This window comes from Grampus griseus (genome assembly GCF_964374135.1).
Source record: "Grampus griseus genome assembly, chromosome: 4".
Classification (NCBI taxonomy): Eukaryota; Metazoa; Chordata; class Mammalia; order Artiodactyla; family Delphinidae; genus Grampus; species Grampus griseus.
In genome coordinates this window covers 114,744,984-114,770,413 of record NC_138997.1, presented here as the reverse complement: position 1 = coordinate 114,770,413, position 25,430 = coordinate 114,744,984, and positions in this window count along the sequence as shown.

The following is a 25,430-nucleotide window of genomic DNA, read 5'->3' as shown; positions in this document are numbered from 1 at the left end:
TCCTGTATCAGCAAATTCCACTGCAGACATATCATCCAGCCACAGAAGAGTAATTCCTGGAAGCAAAGGAGCTACTAAACACGTGACTCCTAAACAGTGAGATGAAGGCAGTGCCTCCCCTTCATCCAACGACTTCTCCTTCTGATGTTGAGTTTGTGGATTTCGGATGGTTCGTGTAGATAATTAGTGTTGGTAAATTCCATAAGCCATTAGATAATCTAAAGGAATTATAAGCCTTTTTATTATTCTATGCTCATACTTATAAAACGGTAGCAGAATAAAGAAAGAAATCCTTAAATGAGTTTATTTTCCCAATAACCAGTTTTACTGGCCTACTCTTGATCGGTTGAGCTGGCTATTAATGTGATGTTATGGAGACACGATCTGCATAATGTATGGAGTATGCAAAAGAAAGAACCATGACCACATATTACTTGAGCCCCTGCACAAAACGCTACTCACACGGGTGCCCTGCCTCACGCCCCAGAGCTCCCCTGCCCTTCCCAAAGAGAGAGTCTTTGGGATCAATCTTGCCCCTGGACTGGAAGTACAATCTGGTTCCACACAGCATCAGTGAATCTTCAAGCCAGCCTGACTTGGTACCCTCTTTCTAACTGCTGAGATCTGCTTTGTTCCCTCACATCTGGTAATCTGCTCCTTGTGTGCATCCCTACAGGCAGAGCTCCTATTTGGATGACAGTTCCTGCCTGTCCACCCTCAGGCCCTTGTCCTCTCTTTCCAGCTAGAGTTCTTTCTACAGCCTGCAGCCCTTCCCTCCATCTCCACTCCATTGGGTTAGTCTAGGTCAGGTCTGGTATCTTCCACTTGGCCTGATCATGTAGCAGGAATTTTCATATGCATTCCCTCATTTTATACACACAACTCTGTGATGCAGGTGTCCAAATTTTTATTTTAGAGTTCAGGAAATTGAGGCTTAGAGAGGTTAAACGTCTTCCCCATCTGAAGCCAAGAATTAAGTGAAGACCAGATTTTATATCCATACATTAAAATATTATTCATCATAAAAAGGCATGAGGGACTTCCCTAGTGGTGCAGTGGTTAAGACTGTACCTGCCATTGCAGGGGACGCAGGTTCGAGCCCTGGTCCAGGAAGATCCCACGTGCCGCGGAGAAACTAAGCCCACGAGCCACAACTACTGAGCCCGTCTGCCACAACTACTGAAGCCCGCACGCCTAGATCCCATGCTCCGCAACAAGAGAAGCCACTGCAGTGAGAAGCCCCCACACCGCAATGAAGAGTAGCCCCCACTCGCCACAACTAGAGAAAGTGCACGTGCAGCAACGAAGACCCAATGCAGCCAAAAATAAATAAATTTATTTTTTTTAATTTGCTAAAAGAAAAAGAAAAAAGGCATGAAGTACTGATACATGCTACAATGTGGATGAACCTGGAAAGCATTCTGCTAAGTGAAAGAAGCTAGACATAAAATGTCACATGTTGTATGATTCCACTTATATGAAATACCAGAATAAGTAAACCCATAGAGACAGAACACAGAATGTTGGCTGCCAGAAACTGCACTGAAAATGTTTTGGAACTGTATACAGGTGGTGGTTGCACGACATAGTGAATACACTAAGTGCCACTGAATTGTTCACTTTAAAATGGTTAATTATTATTATTATTATTTTTTTTTTTTTTTTGCGTTACGCGGACTTCTCACTGTTGTGGCCTCTCCCGTTGCGGAGCACAGGCTCCCGACGCGCAGGCTCAGCAGCCATCGCTCACGGGCCCAGCCGCTCCGCGGCATGTGGGATCCTCCCGGACCGGGGCACGAACCCGTGCCCTGCATCAGCAGGCGGACTCTCAACCACTGCACCACCAGGGAAGCCCTGGTTATTTTTTTTTATGTTATGTGAATTTCACCTCAATTTTTTTTGAAAGCCAAGTCTTTTGATTTTCAGAGCTTGAGCTTCTTTCACTGAATTATTTGTTTGCCAAATTTAAAAATAGAAAAAAAATAATGATATTCTATAACATTTTCAAATTAGCTATAGAAAAGTAATTTATTATTTTAATATGTGAATCACCAAGAACGATTTTAAATTTAAATAATATCATTATAAAAGTAAAACAGATACATGAAAAAGTTCAAACATTATAGATAGAAGAGTACAGATAATGATACAAGCTACTGCCCAGCCATTCCACTCACTCCCTAGAGATAAGCATTATTAACAGTTGTCTGTGTAAACTTCCAGAAGGTTTTCTGAGCATATGCATAACCACATAGTCCTGCCTTTGCTCTTTGTTTAAAATTAACAATAGTTGTTAAAGAACTTTTATAAGAGAAAAATCTATCCAGCTCATGAATTCTGACAGTTGCACAATATTGCATTTTATGGACCTACCATGAATTTATTTAACTTCCCCCTCATCCTAATATTATTAGTACTTTTCTTCTCCAAGTAGTCCTCTATTCTCATGTGTCATATTTAAAGGCCATTTGTATGTCTAAGCAGTAACAGTGATTTTCAAACTTTAGTGTGAATAAGAATCACCTATAGAGCTTAGTAAAAATGAGAATTCCTGAGCCTTGTTCCTAGAGACTCTGATTTGGTATGTCCGGGGTGAGTCCAATAACTTTCATTTTTTAATAAGCACCCCAGGTTATTCTAATGCAAGTGGTTCCTAATCCTACTTTGAGTAATACTGAAACAAAGTAAAGGACCTCATTTCATTCCAGCAAACCATTGTTGAACTGTTGCTATATTCTAAAATCTGTGTATATTCTGGGAGTGCAAACACTAATAAAACAAGGCCCTTGCCCCTTGTGCCACTGGGTTGCTGGTGCCTCGCTGCTTCTGGGGTCACTGCTGTTGCAGTGACCCCAGAAGCAGCAACAATGGAAAAGACAAGTAAACCATCCAGTGCCACAACATGAGGAACATACAGCAGAGGTGCATAAAAGATGCTAGAGCTGGGAAAGGAAAGATTTACCTTGGGCAGAAATCAGGGGAGGCTTCATGAAGGAGGTGACAACTGAGCAGTCAGTGGTGGATTTCTAAGGAGGTGGAGCTTGAAGTAGTATAAGCCAAAGCCGTTAGACAGAGGGAACATCATTTGAATAGTCATGGAAGTGAGAGAAAACAGAGTGATCTCTGGAAGAGTCTACTGGAAAAAAAAAAAAGAAAGAAAGAATGGTCACATCACTGAGTGTGCCATGTTAAGGAGCTGACCTTTATCTGTGGGTTATAGAAACATGGACTATTTTGAGCAGAAAAGTAACAGGGTCCAACTTGCATTTTAAAGATAATTGTGGCTACAGTGTTAAAGATGGATTCAAGGGATCCTAAAGCTGGAGGGAGGGAGATTCATTTACAGGTTATCACAAAATCATGTCAAAATGATGATAATTAAAAGAGAAATGTGTGAAAGCACTAGAAGAAAATGTAAAATGACCGTCTTATGACGTTAAGTAGGGAAAATGCTTTTTAAGTATGTTACAAACCTCAGAGGTCAGAAAAGACAAGACTGATAAATTGGACAATGTAAAAAGACAAAGTTCTGACATCAGCATGGTGGCAGCATGAGATGCTCCCTTTGTCTCTCCTATTCAACCTATAACTGGTAAAACAACAGTAACCCAACAAAGATGCTTCTGCCCAATACCCCAGGATGCCAGAGAATCCCAGACATCTGTACATCTACAGATGGGTGGAACGGGACACATAGAGGAGGAGGAGCCAGGAAAACAGCAAAGGTGGTGCCTGAGATCCCGGCTTCTCCCTACCGCACCCCACACCGTAGCAGCTGAGCCTACAGTCCCAGAGAACCCAGTAGCAGTAGGGGAGGCAGCACACATGACCCCAGCCTCCCTACTGCAGTGGCACCCACGGCCACAGGGAACTGGGCAACAGCAGCAGTGGGGCCTGTGACCCAGGTCCCTCCAGCCACAGAAGCACCTGTGACTCTGTCCCCCCCAACAGCAGTGGCACTGGCAAACCCAACAACCCCAGTCATAGCAGAGGTGCCTGTGACCCTGGCTTTCCCCCTCCCCCAATGGCAGCAATGCCCAGGACCCAGGCAACCCTGGACATGGTGGAGGCACCCGTCATCCTGATGCCCTACGTGGCAACACCAGGAACAGCAGTGACATCAGCAGCAGCAGGGCACCAGCAACCCTAGAGGCATAAGCAGCAACAAGGAGGGCACAGGGTGACAATGCTGGTAGAGGCATTAGAGGGTAGAAAGTGCCTATTCTCAAACATAGCCAAAGGCAGCTCAGGTAAGAGAAACCAGAAATTTGTGCTAAAGCCCCACCTACTGAAAAACAAAGAAAGGTCTCTAATTACCAATCTGTTGAATAGTTAGAATCAAGTAAAAAAAGCTTTACCTAAGGAAAGGGGTTTGCTACTTTAAAGATGCCAGCAGAGAAACAACTCATCAAGCACCATGAAAAACTATGGTAACAGTATCACAGAAAGAAAATAACAGTTCTCCAGAAGCCAAACTTAAAGTCACAGCAATAGCAATCTGATAGAGAGTTCAAAATAGAAAGAAGCTATTTATGAAGAAACTCAGTGAGCTGTAAGAAAACTCAGAAAAGTAGCTCAATGAGCTCAAGAATAAAATTAATGAACAGAAGAAATCTCTTTGATATCTTACCAAAGAGATCAAAACTAAAAAAAGAACCAAACAGAAATTCTGGAGCTGAAGAACTCAATAAATAACATGAAGAATGCATTAGAAAGCATTGGAAATAGAGCAGACCATATAGAAGAGAGCATTAGCAAGCTCGAAGACAGGAAAAAAATGAAGAAATTCTATGAGGGCTATCCAACTCTTTTAGGAAGGGCAACATTAGGGTAATGGGTATCCCAGAAGGAGACGAGAAGGAGAAGGGAGCAGAGAATTTATTTAAAGAAATAATAGCTGAGAACTTCCCAAACCTGGGGAAGAAACTGGATGTACATGTCCATGAAGCTAAGAGAACATATAATTATTTCAACGCAAAAAGACCTTCTCCAAGACACATTATTTTAAAACTGTCAAAAGTCAATGACAAAAAAAAAAATTAAAGGCAGTCAAGGGAAAAAGCCTACAAAAGAACTCCCTTTAGGCTATCACCATATTTCTCAGCAGAAACTCTAAAGGCCACGAGACAGTGGAATGACATACTCAAAATATTGAAAGATAAAAACTGTCAGCTAAGAATACTCTGTCCAGCAAAGTTATCCTTCAGATATGAAGGAAAAATAAAGGCTTTCCCAAACAAACAAAAGCTGAAGGAGTTCATCATCACAAAACGTGCGTTACAAGAAATGTGGAAAGTAGCTCTTCTATCTGAAACAAAAAGGCAATACCACACAAAACTTTGAGTAAGGTGATAAATAGACAGAATAATAAAAACGAAAATCTATATCAAAATAGGTTATTAAACAATTATAAAGGTTAAAGAGAAAAAAGCAGTAAAAAATAACTATAGCTACTTCAACTTAGTAACACATTCACAACATAAAATAGGATAATTTGAGACAACCAGAACATAAAAGGGGGAAAGAAAAAGGACAGAACTGGTATAGGCAAATAGAGATAAAAGGCTATCCTCAGAAAAAGGACTGTTTTATCTATGAGACATTTTATACAAACCTTATGGAAACCACAAAATATAGATCTAGAGCAGAGACATGAAACAAAGAAAGAGAAAACTGAGGAAAACATCACAGAAAACTATCAAACTAAAATGGCAGACAAAAACACAAGGAAAAAGAAATAATGGAGACATAGAGCAAACAAAACAAACGATAAAATGGCAGTACTAAGTCCTCATGTATCAATAATCAGTCTAAATGTAAAGGTATTGAGTTCACCAATCAAAAGACATAGAGTACTGGACGGATTAAAACACAAAACTCAATTATATACTGCCTCCAGAAGACTCATCCCAGCTCTAAAGACAAACATAAATTCAAAATGAAGGGATAGAATATGATATTCCAAGCAAATGGCAGCCAAAAGAAAGCAGGTGCAGCCACACTCATATCAGAATAAAAATAGACTTCAAGCCAAAAAAGGTAACAAGAGACAAAGATAGACATTGTATAATGATAAAAGGGGCAACTCATCAAGAAGCCATACAGTTATTAATATATATGCATATACCATAGGAGCATCAAAATATATAAAGCAAATATTAACAGAGCTAAAAGAAATTGACAGCAACACAATATTAGTAGGGGACTTTAACACCCCACTTTACATCAATGGATAGATTATCCAGACAGAAGGTCATAAAGGAAACAACAGTGTTTAATGGAACATTACTTCAGATGGACATAATAGATTTATACAGAACATTCCATCCAAATGCAGCAGAATACACATTCTTCTCAAGTACACATGAAACATTCTCAATGATAGTCATTATGTTAGAACACAAAACAAGTCTCAATAAATTTAAGAAGGTTAAAAATCATATCAAGCATCTTTTCCAACCACAATAGTATAAAACTAGAAATCAACTACAGAAGAAAGCTGGAAAAATCACAAATACGTGGAGACTAAACAGCATGCTACTGAACAACTATTGGCTCAATAGAGAAATTAAAGGAAAAAAAAATTTTTTTTTTGGCTGCGTAGGGTCTTCCTTGCTGCACGCGGGCTTTCTCTAGTTGTGGCAAGTGGGGGCTACTCTTCATTGTGGTGTGCAGGCTTCTCATTACAGTGGCTTCTCTTGTTTCCGAGCATGGGCTCTAGGCACACAGGCTTCAGTAGTTGCAGCATGTGGGCTCACTTGTTGTGTCTCGCGGGCCCTAGAGCACAGGCTCAGTAGTTGTGGTGCACAGGCTTAGTTGCTCCACAGCATGTGGGATCTTCCCAGATCAGGGCTCGAACCCATTTCCCCTGCATTGGCAGGTGGATTCTTAACCACTATGCCACCAGGGAAGCCCAAAGAGAATTTTTTTTAAACCTGAAGACAAATGAAAATGAAATATGATGTACCAAAATCTATGGGATGCAGCAGAAGCAGGACTAAGAGAGATGTTTATAGCAAATACAGGCCTACCTCAAAAAAACAAGAAAATGTCAATTAAACACTAGACCCTTACACCTAAAGGATCTGGAAGAAAAAGAAAAAGCAAATCCTAAAGTTAGTGGAAAAAAGGAAATGATAAAGATCAGAGCAGAAATAAATGAAATAGAGACAATACAAAATTCATTTTAGACAATAGAAAATATCAATGAAACTAAGAACTGATTCTTTGAAAAGTTAAACAATTGACAAAACTTTAGCTAGACTCACTAAGAAAAAAAGAGAAGATTCAAATAAAATGAGAAACTAAAAATGAGAAATTACAACAGATACCACAGAAATACAAAGGATTATAGAAGAATACTATGAACAGCTACAGCAACAAATTGGACAACCTAGAAGAAATGGATAAATTAGAATCGTACAACCTCCCAATACTGAATCATGAAAAAATAGAAAATCTGAATAGACTGATCACTAGTAAGGAGAACAGTTTTAACCAAAGAGGTGAAATACCTGTACACTGAAAACTATAAGACATTGTTTAAAGAAATTGAAGACACAGATAAATGGAAAGATATTTCATGCTTATGGATTCAAAGTATCAATATTGTTAAAATGTCCATACTACTTAAAGCAATCTATACATTCAGTGCAATCCCTATCAAAATTCCAATGGCATATTTCACAGAACTTGAACAAAAAATTATAAAATTTGTATATGGAACCACAAAAGACCCCGAATAGCCAAAGCAATCCTGAGAAAAAAGAGCAAAGCTGGAAATATCACACTCCCTGATTTCAACTTATACTAAAAAGCTGTTACATACTATTGGCAGTAAAACAGACACACAGATCAATGGAACAGAACTGAGAGCCCAGGAATAAACCCACACATATGTGATCAATTAATTTACAGCAAAGGAGCAAAAGGACATACAATGGAGAAAGAATAGTCTCTTCAATAAATGGTGTTGAACTGACAGCCACATACAAAAGAATGATTCTAGACCACTGTCTGACACTGTACACAAAAATCAACTCTAAATGGACTAAAGACTTGAATGAAGACGTGAAACCATAAAACTCCTAGAAGAAAACATAGGCAGTACATGCTCTGGCATCAGTCTTAGCAATATCTTTCTGTATACGTCTCCTCAGGCAAGGAAACAAAAGCAAAAATAAACAAATGGGACTACAACAAACTAAAAAGCTCTGCAGAGCAAAGTAAATCATCAACTAGACGAAAAGACAATCTACTGAATGAGAGAATATATTCGTAAATCATATATCCGGTAAGGGATTAATAATCAAAGTATATAAAGAACTCATACAACTCAACAACAACAACAAAAACAACTCAATTAAAAAACGGGCAGAGGATCTTAATAGACATTTTTCCGAAGAAGACATACAGTTGGCCAATAGACACATGAAAAGAGGTTCAACATCACTAATTATTAAGGAATGTAAATCAAAACCATAACAAGATATCATCTCATACCTATTAAGATGGCTATCATTAAAAAAGGCAAGAGATAACAAGTTTTGGCAAGGATATAGGGGAAAGGGAACCCTTATACACTGTTAGTGGGAATGTAGATTGGTGCAGCCACAGTGGAATACGGTATGGTGATTACTCAAAAAATTAAGGCTAGAATTACCATACAATCCACTTGTTTCACTTCTGGGTATTTATCTGGAGAATATGAAAACACTAATTCAAAAAGATATATGCAACCCTATGTTGATCGCAGCATTATTTACAATAGTGAAGATTGTGGAAACAACTAAGTGCCCATAGACAGATGAATGGATGAAGACGTGGTGTGTATATATATATGTGTGTGTGTGTGTGTGTGTGTGTGTATACACAGCCATTACAAAAAGATAAATCTTGCTGTTTGCAACAACGTGGATGGGCCTTGAGGGTATTATGCTAAGTGAAATAAATCAGATGGAGAAAGACAAATAACATGATTGCACTCATATATGGAATATTTTAAATGAATAGCTAAACAAGCATTCAAACAAAACAAAAACAAGCCCATAGATACAGAGAACAGATTTGTGGTTACTAAAGGGGAAGGGGGTTGGGGGGAGCATAAAATGAGTTAAGGGGGTCAACTGTACGGTGACAGATTGAAACAAAACTTTTGGTGGTGAGCACACATAGTGTATACAGAAGTTGAAATATAATGTTGTACACAAACTCATATAATGTTTCAAATCAGCGTTACCTCAGCTAAAAAAAATAGAAAGTTTTCTGTGTGACATAAAAAAATAAAGGTCAAAATACAACAAACAGGCGAAATGTTTGCAACATGTATCAGAAGGGCTAATTTCCTTAATAGATGAAGAATTTCTCTGAATCACTGAGAATAGATGAATGATCCACTAGAAACACAGAGAAAACATGAGTAAACAGTTCACAACTTACAAATGGCTTTTACATATTAAAAATGCTTAATCTCTGTCATAAGTAGAGCCAGTGTGAAATAAAACTATAATTAAATAACATTTTCACCTATCAAATTATACTACCTTTTCAAAACTTAAAAAATTCCCCCGATACAAGAAATTATAAGGGCATAAGCTAATAAAATGGTTGTCACGCAGATAAATGTAGAATCCTAATGCACCAAGTAAAGATTGGGGACGGGCATCTATGCAGTTGCCCATGTGGAAACATCTCTAAGCTCTTAGTTGATAATAAATGCAGTACGGTGAAAGCTGAAAAACAGTATTCTCAGTATGATTCCTTTCGTGTAAAAACGTTTTTAAGTACCTTCACAAAATCCAAACAGTTTTATAATGTGATATGTTTACAAAAACAAACAAAAGTATCTATTGGGATTTCAGACTGCCATAAAAGAAATATGTGATCCTGTTTAATGGAAATAAAGTAAATTTATTTATATAAATAAATAAATTTTTATTTTTATTTATATAAAATATATTTACTATAAATATAGTAAATATATTTCCTCACATAGTAAATATAGGACAAGCTTTAGATTCATACATGTTTAAATTTCAATCCTTCCTATTAAAAGATTAGGATCAATTAATTTAACATCTCTGATGTTTCATTTTCCTATCAGTAAAATGAGGGAACAATAATCCATTCTCAAAGTTTTGGAGGATTAAAGAGATAATGTGTAAAGCCCTTTAGCATGGGGCCTGGCACAGAATCTGTCCTTAATTAATGTCAATTCTCTTTCTCTTTCCCCTCCTCTCTCCTGGCCCCCTCCCCTTCCCTTCACATTAGACCACTTCCTCGTGAGAGTACTATAGTGGCCTGAGAAGTTGGTGGGGAGTACTTATCAAGAGAGATAATGGGAGAGTTCCTAGCAGAGTTAAAGCTATGGAATTTAAAACAGCTTGAGCCAGCCCCAGCAGAGTTTGGGAATAAAGGTGGGATAGAAAGAGCTGGAGTTCCAAGTAGAAAGAAGAAAGAAGGGAAGAGGGCCCAAGAGAAGCAGTGCTGGACAGGCAGGCTCAGTAGCTCAGGTCAGCTGTAGGAACTTGCAGAAAATATTCACATCTGCAGCATATTTTCAGAACTGTCTCCTTGGCTAGTAGGAGGAGGCTGAGAGGCAGACTGAGGAATATCCCCTCAGAGCCAGAGTAGGAGCAATGGCCAATGAGGAATCAAGGAAATCAGAGTCCCAGTCGGATCCAAGCAGGTCAGAGGACTGTGAGCTAGAGCCAGAAAGCAAATTAGAGCAGTCCTCTGACAACAGCTGAGGAACTGATGAGACCATGCATAACTTTTTTCTTTTTTTTTTTGCGGTACTTGGGCCTCTCACTGTTGTGGCCTCTTCCGTTGCGGAGCACAGGCTCCAGACGCGCAGGCTCAGTGGCCATGGCTCACGGGCCTAGCCGCTCCGCGGCATGTGGGATCTTCCCGGACCGGGGCACGAACCCGTGTCCCCTGCATCGGCAGGCGGACTCTCAACCACTGCGCCACCAGGGAAGCCCCATGCATAACCTTTGTTTCTCAGCTGGCAGCACTGTTCTAAGGAGCCAGGAAAACTCAAAGGAAAGTAGATAAGTACCAGGGGAAATGTAAGTGCCTCTCTAAGAGTTTCCTAGCTATGGAGAGACAGAAGTTGATTTTTTTTAATATCTCTTTACAAAGGAAGTCAAAACTGCTTAGGGACATGAGGGAAGAAGGTTAGCAATTTCTTGCTTCTAGGAACAAAGGTCAATCTTATGACATGACCTCCTTAACCAGTATGAATTAGTTAAGGTTCTCCAGAGAAACAGAACCGATAGGATATGTATAGACATATAAAAGGAGATTTATCATAGGAATTGACTCACACAATTATGGAGGCGAGTCCCACGATCTGCCATCTTCAAGCTGGAGAACAAGGAGAGCAGGTAGTGTGGTTCAGTCTGAGTCCAAGGAGAACCAGGGGAGCAGACAATGTAAGTCCCAGCCTGAGTCCAAAGGCCCCAAAATGGAATGGGGGGCAGACGATGGTATAAATCTGGGTCCAAGTCCAAAGACCTAAGAACCAGGAGCACCTATGTTCAAGGGCAGGAGAAGATGAATGCCCCAGGACAAGCATAGAGCAAATTTTCCCCTTCCTCCACCTTTTTGTTCTATTCATGTCCTTGAATGACTGGTCCTGAAAACAAAACAAACAACCCAATTGAAAAATGAGTCACAGACTGTTATCAGACACCTCACCAAAGAAAATATACAGATGGCAAATAAGCATGTGAAAAGGTGCTCCACACCATATGTCATCAGGGAAATGCAAATTAAAACAACTATGAGATACCACTACTCATCTACTAGAAAGGCCAAAATCTGGAACACTGACAACACCAAATGCTGGTGAGAATGTGGACCACACTAACAGTTACTCATTGCTGGTGGGTGTGCAAAATGGTATAGCTACTCTGGAAGACAGTTTGGTGGTTTCTTACAAAACTAAACATACTCTTAACATATGATCCAGCAATCATGCTCCTTGGTATTTACTTACCCAAAGGAGTTGAAACTTTATGTCCACACAAAAACCTGCACACAGACGTTTATAAGAGCTTTATTTGTAATTGCCAAAACTTGGGACCAACCAAGAAGTCCTTCAGTAGATGAATGGATAATTAAGCAGTGGTACATACAGACAATGGAATATTATTTGGCACTAAAAAGAAATGAGCTACCAAACCATGAAAAGGCATAGAGGAACCTAAAATGCATATTACTAAATTACAGAAACCAATCTGAAAAGACTACATACTATATGATTCCAACTATGTGACAGCCTGGAAAAGGCAAAACTATTGCTAAAAAAAACCACAAACAGACCAAAATGGAGTCACATATGCTAAGCCCCACATCACCAAACCAAGACTTAACTTACAGTTTCAACTCTCCTAGAAATGGAATCTTAAACCAATTGGTCAGGAATTAGCTGATGAGCCCTAGTTTGGTAATCTGCCTGATAGACCCCTGCCATCCTCTAAAGGACAGTAACCTTGCAATAACCAACCTGCTTTTTTGCCTAGTATAATTTCCTTTTTCCCACTCTCTTTTGCTGTAAAAGTCTTTCATTTTGTACATTTCCTCAGAGCTCCTTTCCTTCTGCTAGATTGGATGCTGCCTGATTCAAATTGATTTTTGCTCAAACTCAAAATTTTTAATATGCCTGTTTATCTTTAACACTATGAAGACAATAGAAAGATCAGTGGTTGGCAAGAGTGGGGTCAGGAAAGAGAGAAATGAATAGGCAGAGCACAGAGGATTTTTAAGGCAGTGAAAATACTCTGCATGATATTATAATGATGAATGTATGTCATTATACATTTGTCCAAACCCATAGAATGTACACCATCAGTAAACCTTAAGGTAAACTATGGACTTTGGGTGGTTATGATGTGTCAGTGTAGGTTCATCCTTGGTAAAAAATGTGAGTGATGTTAACAATGGCAGAGGCTGTGCATGAATGGGAGAAAGAGGTAGACAGGATCTCTGTACCTTCCTCACAATTTTGTTGTAAACCTAAAACTCCTCTAAAAATTTTAAGTTTCTGTAAAAAATAAAATAAAAAACATTGTTAACCTATAAGATTGTTAAAGATTAATAAGATTGATAGTACCTAGTTGGTAAAGATATGAGAAGATAGCATTGTCATATAACTTTCATAGAACTGCATTATGGAGCAATATTCTTGGGGAGCAAATTGGAAATATTTTGCAAAATGTAAATGATGTATAGACTGTTTATTCAGCAACTTTACTTCTAAAAACTTTTCTGACAATTTTTAAACAAATGGTCTGAGATAAATGTAGAAATTTTAATTGCAATATCGCTGTAATCACACACGCACACACAACCAAAACAAGACCAGCCTAAATGTTCATTCATAAAGAAATAGTTAAATAAACCATGGTATACTGGAATAATGTGAAGCCATGAAAAAGAAGGAGTTAAGATTTTCATGTACTACTAAGAAAGTATCTACAGGAGACATTGTTCAGTGGAAAAAAAATGAATGTGCAATGCAGTATGATTTCATTTGGTTTAAATATATATGTATGTATATATGTATGTTTATGCACGGAAATTTTCTGGAAGGATAAGAATATGAGCATTATCATAGTATAATTCTATTTGTAATATATATATAGAAAATTTCTGGATAGATGGAGAAGATACCATTAATAGTGATTTCCTCTGGAGGAGCAAGGCTGAGTCAAGGAAGAATGAGGTCATCTTAGTTTTTATTCTATATCATTCTGTATTGTTGAAAGTTTTTTATCATATGCATGTATTGCTTTTATTACTAAAAATATATTTTTAAATGTTTGTTATTTATATTTCACTGGTCAATTTTCTTTTGGATTATTACAGTTTCATTATTATTTCACATTTATCTGTGGTACACATGAAATATGAGTTTGCCTTTCTCTTTCCCTTTCCCTGTTAGCCTTGGACTTTTTGTTGATATATACATACGTATATATGAGTATAAAATAATAGGGCTCAGTGAAAAGTGTATTCACCATGTAACCAGACTCAGATCAAGAGATAAGAAACTATACTAAACATGGATGTGGGAAAGAAATGCATTAGCAGAAGGGCAATATAAATAACACTCAATAAGTAAGAGAAAACAATCAGTAAATACTGTCAGAGAAGAGGTGAGCTTTTGTCAGAAACTTATCTAACCCTAAGGTACATCATTAAAATGTCTAACACAGTGGCAAAATAATGATAGTTTAGCAGGAACTTTGTACATGATGTGATTGTAAGATGTGAGAAATATATTTATAAGTCTGTATGAGAGTGTATTATTTATATATTTATGTATTAGCAGTATATGCCACAAAAGAATTCTTTAGCTGCATCAAGTTTTTCAATGGTATCGTTTCTTATACTCATTTACATCTCATCTAAGTGATTTTTTTGGTAGAAACTATAACATTTATAAGTATTATGGACAATTTAAAATAAATATCTTTTTAAGTTAAAAAAAAAAAAAAAGAAACAAGCACTACCAGTCCCCAAAACCCCCTCTTACCCTTTTAATTTTATTTACAGTTTTTGAAGAAGAGTCTCCCTTGCTTTGGTTTTCAAACATAGTGCTCTGTTCCTTTGAAAATTCTTTCTTTTCTTTTGTGCATATAAAATCTTTCTTGATCTAGAGATAAAATGAATATTCACTCATATTTTTGTCTAGTATTAGTAGCATTTTATTTTTTTACATTACTCTGCTGGAGTTTGTGTAAAATGTCAATAAGAATTTCAATTAAATCGTTTTGCCGAATAGCCAATCTTACAAAATCTTTTGTTCCTGGGAGAACACAGCTAAGAGAATTTAACCAGCTTCATCATCCTAAATACACCATAGCGCAAGAATCATCATTTTAGTTTAAGGAGAAGAGAAGGACCTCCCTGAAATATTGATCATGGCTGCCCAGTACTGGAAAGAACAGCAGAAACATTTGTAATGGTGTAAAATAGTATGCATCCTTATGGTACTGTTTAAAAGTGAATCAGGGGGCATCCCTGGTGGCGCAGTGGTTGAGAGTGCGCCTGCTGATGCAGGGGACACGGGTTCGTGCCCCGGTCCGGGAGGATCCCACATGCCGCGGAGCGGCTAGGCCCGTGAGCCATTGGCTGCTGAGCCTGCGCGTCCGGAGCCTGTGCTCCGCAACGGGAGAGGCCACAGCAGTGAGAGGCCCGCGTACCGCAAAAAAAAAAAAAAAAAAAGTGAATCAGGGACTTCCCTTGGTGGTGCAATGGTTAAGAATCCGCCTGCCAATGCAGGGGTCATGTATTCGATCCGTGGTCCGGAAAGATCCCATATTACCGTGGAGCAACTAAGCCCGTGCGTCACAACTACTGAGCCTACGCTCTAGAGCCTGTGAGTCACAGCTACTGAGCCCACATGCCACAACTACTGAAGCCCATGTGCCTAGAGCCCTTGCTCCACAACAGGAGAAGCCAACACAATGAGAAGCCCACGCACTGCAAGTAGCGCCCACTCAACGCAACTAGAGAAAGCCTGTGTGCCGCAATGAAGACCCAACGCAGCCAAAAAAAGTTAATTGAACTTTGTACATACATATTTAGACATAGCTATACAGATGTTCTGGGAAGGGGCAGAAAAGGCCTTGGCTAAACATTATCCCAACAATCTTAAGTAGAAGAGAAAATAGAAAAAAGGGCATTGCCCGGACCATGGTGCATCAAAAGGGCAGCCTCTGATGTTTTCTGGGATAGAGACCACAAGATTATCCACAAATAAGCTGGGAGAGAGTTAAAAGATTGGCTCAGTGAGGGAGTTTAGCCACAAAGCACAAGAAAAATACACAAACAAGAAGTCAAAATCTGTATTCTAATTCTTTTTCCACTCCTTGCAAGCCACATGACCTTTAACAATCTAACTTTTCAAACTTGAGTTTTCTCATCCCTAAAAGGGACACGAAAATATCTGTCCTGCCTGTTTCACAGGGTTAACAAAGAATTAAACTGAAGATTTCAAAATGCTACATAAAGGATAGGATCACAGCACCAGTGTGGGAGTCCTCTTTGCACCAGTTTCCCCACATGCAGGAGGGTTGTACTTAACAGTTGAGTGGGAGAATGTTGGGTCAGGTGATGGATTCATCTGCATAACAGGCTGCGGAACAAGAATTTCAGGAAGTGAGAAGAGTCATATGAGGACAAGTTTGAAAATTTTGAGAACTTTATTTCTGTGCTTTCCTTCCCAATGGGAAGGGATCATTCTGAAGCTGTAATGGAAAGAACATGGACTTTGGAGTCATGCCAAAATTCAAATCCAGGCTCTGCTCTTTTCTATCTGTGTTACATTAAGCATGTTTATTAACCTCTCTCTAAGCTTCATTTCCATCTTGTAAAATGGGGGAAAGAGCAATGCTTTTTTTAAAAAATAAATTTATTTATTTATTTTTGGCTGAGTTGGGTCTTTGTTGCCGCGTGCAGGCTTCCTCTAGTTGCGTTGAGCGGGGGCTACTCTTCGTTGTGGTGCATCGGCTTCTCATTGCGGTGGCTTCTCTTGTTGCGGAGCACCGGCTCTAGGCGTGCGGGCTTCAGTAGTTGCGGCTCGCAGGCTCTAGAGTGCAGGCTCAGTAGTTGTGGCGCACGGGCTTAGTTGCTCCGCAGCATGTGGGATCTTCCCGGACCAGGGATTGAACCCGTGTTCCCTGCATTGGCAGGTGGATTCTTAACCACTGCGCCACCAGGAAAGCCCAGAGCAATACTTTTTTCATAGAGTTATAAGGACATAATGCCTAGCACAGCTTAGGCACTTAACAGTTTCTGTAATTTCTATTCATATTTTCCTCTACTTATTTATAAATAAAAGATTTGTTATTTTAATATCAATAAATTAAATTTGATAAATGTGAACAAGAGATGCCTCTATGATGGTCACAAGGATATTAATATACCCTGTCATACTCTAGAGCAGGGTTTCTCAGCAGTAGCAATGGTGACATTTTGAGAGGCGCCATGTTTTGTGGGGGCTATCCTGTGCACTGCAGGAGGTTTAACAGTATCCCTAGTCTCTGCGCAGTAGATTCCAGTGGCATCCCCCAAGTCGTAACAACCAAAAATGTTTCCAGATATCACCAAATGTCTCCTGGGGGAACAGTTGCCCCCAGTTGAGAACCACTGCTCTAGGAGACTTTTCTGGGTATGAAGGGGAAGATAGGAAATAGTTCCATCAAGGACAGGGCAATGGGAAGAAGACAATCAGAGATTTAGGGTCAACTACAAGTAAGGTTTTCCACAATACAGTACAGAACTGGTTTTCACTTAAGCTGAATATTTACCCAGTAGTAAGCTAATACAAGGGATGAATTAGATAGATGTTCGGTTCAGCACAGAGCTTAAAAGTTTAGATAAGATGACTCTATAGGAGACTCACTTAAATATTAGCTATCAGCAAAACTACCTGAAACATTAGAACATAGCCTATGCTTATGACAGGAGATTTTGGTAGTTTGGTTCATCCGAGTCAAAACCAGGAAATAATTAGATACAGTTAGGTCCCCTAATAGTATGGAGGACATTTTCTAGGAGACTAGAATAGATATTGTCTCTGTCCTCATGTGTCTTAAATGAAGAGCTAGACCTTAAATAATGATCTTAATAAACATAAAATTTTAAACAGAAATAAGTGTTCAAAGAAAATTTCAGGGAACTATGAGTGAAGAGCAAGGGTGCTTAACACTTGCTCAGAGACTAGTTTGGAAAATATGGTACATGGCTCTTCCCTAGGGGGCTTTTTGCTATCCCTTGTGACACGTAGAAATATTTTCATTCAATTAAAAAATATTTATTGAAAGCCAAGTGATGAGTTAGATGTTGAAAACACACAAAGTAAAAAGACATTGTCGATTTCCATACTCTCTCCCTCAGTGATCTCTTCTAACCCCAAGGCATTGAATACCTCCTATAAACTGATGACCCCCCAAAGTATATTTCCATCTTGGATCTCTTCAATTGCCTTCACAGCATGTGAAACTGCATTTTTAATAGAGAACTTTCTTTTTTTCCCCAACCTACTTCTCCCTCAGTCTTCTCCGTCTCAGTCAGTGGTAATGCCATCCATCCTTTTGCTTAGGCCAAAACATTTGTAGTCATCCTTAACCCCCCTTTTTTTTTCTCACAACCCATATCCACTCCATCAACAGAGTCTGTCATCCTGGCATTCAAAATATTTACAGAATCCATCCACCGCTCATCACCCTCACTGCAAATACCCTGGCCCAAGTCACCATTATTGCTTTCTTGGATTATTACCATGGGCTCCTAACTGGTCTTCCACCTTCTGTTTGTGCCCCCTTCCGTCTATTCTCAACACAACATGCAGAGAGAACCCTTTAAAATATCAGGTAAAAATAGAAGTCAAAGTTCTGACTGTAGCCCTACGTGCTCCCGCGTGAGCTTACCTCCAGCTGTAACCAAAAGTGGGGTCCAGCTACTTGCCTCTCAAAAGCCAATAAAGAGGCAAGGTTGGTGGAAAGGAAAGTTTGCTTTATTTTGGATGCCGGCAACCGGGGGGTGGGGAGGGGGGGCACAGACGACTGTCCAAAGGCCGACGCCCCCACTGACAATCGGGGGCAAGAGCTTTTATAGACAGAAGGAGGGGGCTACATGCAGAAGCAACACAGTCAGCTCTGACAGTCATCTGGAAATTGGTCATGGGTGGTCTGATCGGCGTCATCTTGATTGTTTTAAGTACAGTTAATCTTCAGTTCCAGGGTCAGTTTGTTCCCATTTCCTTGAGGCCAATTCTTGGAATCTTGGCAGCTTCTGTCATGGCTACAGGCTGGTCATCATGCAGTTAACTTCTTCCACCTGGTGGGGATTTCAGTATCTACAAGACAGCTCAAAGGATATGGCTCAGAATATTATCTATAGCCCTTGAGACGGAACTGAAGGTCCTTGACTATGCTTAATGACTAAACTATTATATTTTGGTCTCCTTTGACTGTTTTCCTCTGTTTCTGCATTTTCTCACTTCTCTGATTCAGCTTATTCTTTGGCTAAAAGTTTTTCCACAGAGAAAAAGCAGGCAGAGGACATGGGAGGGGCAAGGACCCATAGGTTCTGCTCCGTTTCACAGTCACCTCTTTGATTTCACCTATTTCTTCTCTGCCCTTTGTTTTTCTCTCTGCTCATACTCTCAAATCATACTGGCCTCCATCCTGTCATTCAGACATCAAGCACCTTCTTGCTTCAGGGTCTGCACACTTGCTATTCCTTCTTACAAGAATAATCTCTGCTGTATTTCAAATACCGCAGTCACTCACCTCTTTCGGGTCTACTCAAATGTCACCTACTCGGGAAGCTTTGCTCCTGGGGCACCCTATCTAAAATTTCAACTCCCCTTATGCTAACAATTTTAATTTCCATTCCTTGATTTATTTTTGTCTAATATACTGTATATTTTATTTTTTTTAATCTTGGTTATTATCTGTCTCCCCTGGGTTGCAGATGACCTTCATGGACCCTAGGCATTTTTGCTTTCGTGAGCCTCTTGTTGCAACAAAAAATATCAAAAATGGACTGTATTGGTGTAAAGACAAATATAATCCAGGCTCGATTCATTATTTTATATTCTTTTTTTCTGATTTTGAAAGAAGTTAAAACAAACAATTTTGTGGGTCCTAGGCACTGTGTTTACTCTGCCTAATAGTTAAGTTAGCCCTGGGCTCCCCAATGTAAACACCATAAGAACAGAGATGTTTTTCAGTATTGTTCAATGCTGTGTCCCCAACCCCTCAAATAGTACCTGGCACATAGTAGACACTCAATAAATACTTGTTGAATGATATAATGAATGAATGCATGACCTTTGGATGCTTAGGCTTGTGGGGAATATGCCCTGCACCTTGTTACCTTTCAGTAACATCAAACTGTAGTTCATTAATCTTAAAGCATGAAGGCCTTAACACCACCAGTAAATGGCTTTTCGAGAAAACTGCCATATTTTACTGAGTTTTGACCAAGCACAGAGCCAGTCTGTAGAGTACAAGCTTTCAGGGCAAGTGCACCATGCCCTTTACTCTGTATATTCGATACAACCCTGAGGCTTCAGTCTTGTAAATAACATAAATTGCTTTAAACCAGGTGATATGAGAGTCAGTGGCATTCCCTAGACTTTGCTAACGGATATCAAGAGGTCTGCTTCTTCAAGGCACCACTCTCTGTTGTAGACTTGTTACTCTGAACCCTTGAAACCATAAGTAGAGCTTTGGTAGCTGAGCAAGTGTTGACAAGTGTTGGTACATCTAAACTGGCCTGCGGACATCTTATAGAGACTATTTCCTGAGTTCTGCTGACCCTATTGCCAAGTGTGCTTTGCTTCAGACAGTTTCATTTTACAAGATGTCGTCTTAAATGTCTGTGACGTGAAGTGATGCTGCCTCATCAGTGCGGGCCTCTAAAAACATCAATTGTGTTCAATTGTGAAATGTCTTTAAAGGTTTCATTTCAAACTATACCTATAAGGCAATTCTGCAGTGTGTCCCCAAGGAGATGTAAACCAGAGAGTTGAGGTTGATGGAGTGACAGCCAGCAATGTCCTCTCTAGGTGATACATAATATATAATAAATTAAAATCCTTTCACCTCCAAAATGACAAGTTTACCTTGTATGTTTATTTTGGGTGATGTTTATATGTTGTGTAAAATATGAGATACTCAGCAGGTTTCTTTCAAACTCTCACTTTGTTTTGTAGCAAGGGTCCCAATCTAACTTATTCTGTGTTTACCCCAGAATTCAGATGAAGTGAGCCATCATGAGAAAAAAGTACCAAGGCTCACAAGTTTCAAGAACTATGAGGAAGTTTCTAAAGGGAGAAAGGAATCGAAATTGGGCACATTTGTCCTATGTTTATTTTCTTCTCCCGCACCATAGACAAAAATATAGGTTCACCTATTTTGTTCACTGATGTGTCCCTAAAATCTAGAACAATATGTATACATTGTAGGTGCTCAATAAATATTTGTTGAATAACTGAATGAATTGCATTTCTATCCAGTCCCCACAGATTCCTTTGAATTGTAGCGTGAGGGAGCTACAGAAGAGAAAACATTAGAACTGTTAAGGAAACTTTCTGAAAGCACAACACAGCTGCTGCACTGGTGACAGAAGTTTGAACAATGGCCAGGGACAGGGATGTCGGCTTCAAAAGATAGCACCCTTGTACCAACAACAATGCTCTTGGCTTCAAGTGTGGCAGATATAAGGAAAAGTAATAGTTGACATTGGAGATATGTCCTCAGTGGCCATTAGCAGGAGATCTGCTGCTTTTAATAGTAATGAGGGCCATCACCCTTGAAAAGCAGAGCTGAGAAGAGTAAAAAATGAATCCCATAGAGTACCCAAGAAAACTAGTTCATGACTCATGGACCCCAAACACCAAACTTCTTTATGCTCTAAGGTAGTTACTGTTAAGCACCAGGGTCAGTCTTGAATTGGTTGTTGAACTTGAAAGTTGATTTGCCCTGCCTATAGCCATCCAGCTTTCTTTTTAAAACAGGATTCTTGTCTTGGTGATAGAAGATGTTTTGTAATGAGTACTGATAACATGAAACAACACACTATTCTTTTATCAAGACAAAATTACTCTGGGCTAACCCTGCCCTGTGACACTACTTCACATAGTGTCAGAGACTCAAAAGGAACCAAACTGAACCACAGTATGTTTTGACTTACAAGCACCCCTGATGTCTCATACCCCTTCTCAGGTAACATGTGCATTTTCACAAGGACTATCTGGAAACAACGTCTATTTCTTTATTGTTTAATCCCAAAGACAAATTTGAGAAAGAAATGAGTAGCCAGTCAGGAATGGACGACAGCTCAGTGATAAGCAGTTTGGGGAGGGACTCCCAAATGAGGCTTCTTCAGTGTTGCTGGCAGCACACCACTCGACCCGTCTGTAGGGGCAGTCCTAGGATTATAATCACTTGTGTCTTTTCTCTCTTCACCCTGATACAACCAAATTTAGCCATGAATAAATCCAGTTAGGACTTGAGAGCAACACAGTGACCTTCTTTTTTACTGAGAGAGTCTGTTGGATCCTTAAGAACTAGTCCTGGACTGAAGCCAAATGCACTGGTCTTGGGATGAGAAGAAGAGCAGCTAGTGGAGCTGGAGAAGGAGCCCTAGGGAGGCTGCCACCTGGAGTGCTGTCCCTTTCATGAGCCCTTAACTTGCCTTTGGAGATTGGAGGATTAAAAAACAACATGAAGAAAATAATAACAGCCACAAACAAGACACAGGAAAACTGTGACATAAAAGCCAAGGGATGCATGTGTTTTGAGAAAGAAACTGTCAACAATGTAGAATGTGCTGAGAGGACAAATAAGATGAGGCCTTATATTGCCCAGTAAATTTAGAGATGTGGAGGTCCTGAGAAACGGGGAGAGGACAAACCAGGTGCAACAGAAATGGGTTGGTTGTCTTCCAATGTCCATTCTCCCCTTTCTCTTTGATAACTGAATTTTTTAGCTGGACACATGACATATAAAAACTCCATTTGCCAGCCCCACTCTGTCCCTGCAGCTAGGTGTGGCCATGTGATTGATGTAAAGCGCTAAGATGTAAGTAAAAGTGTCTTGGGCCAGCTGCCAAGCACATTCCTTAAGAGCCAGCTAACACATGTCTTTTGCCACTTCTTCCCCCTTTCTGCATCCTGTTGCCTGAACATGAATATAATCATGCAAAATCAAGTTAGCTCCTGAAGGCCATACCCAAGGCATAGCAGACCAGAAAGACAGAAGCAGCCTTAAATTCTAGGGACTTTCTTGGAGCTGAGCTTCTTTACCAGCCTTGGATTGCCTACCCCCAGACCTTTGTGATAGAGAACAATAAAATTCCATTTTATTTCAGCTACTGTTCTAGCCATATCTAATCATTTCTGAAGCCACGGTCAAAAAAGGTATCTCATACACGTCATGGCCAAAGCATAACTCTTGGCCTTCCTCCCCCAAAGTCTGCTTCTCACATATTCTGCCCCATCTCAATTAATGATATCCTATAAACCCAGCTGCTTAGGCCAAAAATTAAGCATCATCTTGATTTCTCTCACAGCTTAATTTAATCCACAGAAGTCCCATCAGCAGAACCGTCAGTAAACACCATGATTGCAACTATTTCTCCCACTCCACCCCTACCTCTTCAGTCCAGGCCGTTAGAATTTCCCTCCCAGATCACTGCCACAGCTTCCTTTCTAGTCTTTATGCTTCTACCTTTCCCTCTATTATCCATTTTCTATGAAAGATTTGAAATGATCTATTTAAAAATGTAAATCAGGTCATAACTGAATTCTCATCAAACCCATCCAATTAGTTTTCCTTCATACTTTGAACAAAATTTCAAGTCCTTGCCATGATCCACATGGACTTCCACGATATGCCCCTGACTACCTCCCGATTTCATCTCTTAACCAATCTCCTCCTAGCTCATGCCGTTCAAATTACGTTGGCCCTCCTGCTGTTCCTTGAACATCCTACCTCATGAAGATATACACACACTTCTAAGCCTTGGGTTTTGGGTTTTTTGCGGTACGCGGGCCTCTCACTGTTGTGGCCTCTCCCGTTGCGGAGCACAGGCTCCGGACACGCAGGCTCAGCGGCCATGGCTCACGGGCCCAGCCGCTCCGCGTCATGTGGGATCTTCCCGGACCGGGGCACGAACCCGCGTCCCCTGCATCGGCAGGCGGACCCCCAACCACTGCGCCACCAGGTAAGCCCTGCCTTGGGGTTTTGAAGAGCAGTTATTACATGCTAATTGCTGTCCTTGTTTTGTCTTATCTGTCAGCAAAATTCTCACCACTTATCCCCAGAAGCCTCTCCTTGTTGGCAAACTGCGTTTGCCAACAAGCTCTTAGACTGAGTGAACAGTTCAGTATTTACTGAACGCTTACTTTGTGTCAGAGGAGCTTACAGATATTATCTTTTATTAAATAGAGAATATCATTATTTCTATCTTCTGGATGAGAAAACTAAGAATTAAATAGGTTAGGTGCTGTGCAAAACATGAAGAGTTAGGGATGTCAACCCAGGTGTGTGTCCCCCTTGAGCATCAGTGTTACATGTAACTCTGGTGTTCATGTACCAGTGATGAGGAAAACCAAGCCAAGAGAAACTGCATCTGGGAGTTCAAATCCAGAGAGGAGGAATCAAAGGCCTCATTTCTCATGGGAATGAATCTTCTGTTTCCTGGAAACCATATCGAAAGTGGCAAGACTGAGTAGAAGGCTTTGGAAAAAACAAAGGGAAACTATCTTCCTATCTTAGTTTGAACTGTCACCATCCTAAACTTACTTTCTCTTACTTACCAAGCTCTAAGACGACTGCCCCACTCCAGTTGGGCAATAAGATCAGATAAAGTGCCTTTTAAATATATTAAAAGAGCCTTCACACCAAACTAGTTAACTAAGATATAAATCTAAACCAAACACTGGTACAGGACAATTATGTTCTGCAAAAGTAGTTATTTCAACATTGTGCTATCTACTTATAAAAAGGAGTGGTGGAAATTGATCTATTAAAGATATATCTACAATCTATATCTATATCTTTCTCCTATTGTTTCTGTTTCTCTGGAGAAGCCTGACTAATATTGTGACACTATCATAGGCATTGGGGCCTCCTCAGGTCCGAATTGCTCCAGATTGTCTTCAATCAAAACCAGCTTCTGGGCTTCCCTGGTGGCGCAGTGGTTGAGAGTCCGCCTGCCGATGCAGAGGACACGGGTTCGTGCCCCGGTCCGTGAAGATCCCACATGCCGCCGAGCGGCTGGGCCCGTGAGCCATGGCCGCTGAGCCTGCGCGTCCCGAGCCTGTGCTCTGCAACGGGAGAGGCCACAAAAATAGCTTCATTTAATTTGCCATGTTAGGCTCTGTAAAGAAAAACAAAGAAAAACTGTTTTTAAAACAGTGATTTGCTTTTGATTTGTAAAAATCACATGTAACAGTTGCACCTGGAATAATAGCTTATAAATAGTAGGCATGCAGTAACTATTTGTTAAACATTTATTAGACTGCATAACTTAGGGCATCTCTGGTTACTTAATGGCATCATATCCTAATTGCTAAGAAGAGAATGACTTCTGGAGAGCTTAAGTTAGAAATCTAAAGTTAAAGTCAGAGCCAAAATACCGTGTGTTATAGAGAAGTGGTGGCATTATGGAAATTGGAGATCCAGAGTATAGCCACAGTTTTTCTCTTCTTGAAAAATAATTTTCTTCTGAAAAATCAAGTGTTTCAAAATACATTGCAAGGCCAAGAGATTTATTTATAGCAACATTTTTTCTTCATAACTACAATACCTAATTATAGTTAACTTATAGCCATGATAGATTTGCTCCTATAAACTAATAAATACTGGTGCAAGGACTTAGAACTGCTGAACCAATGCAGG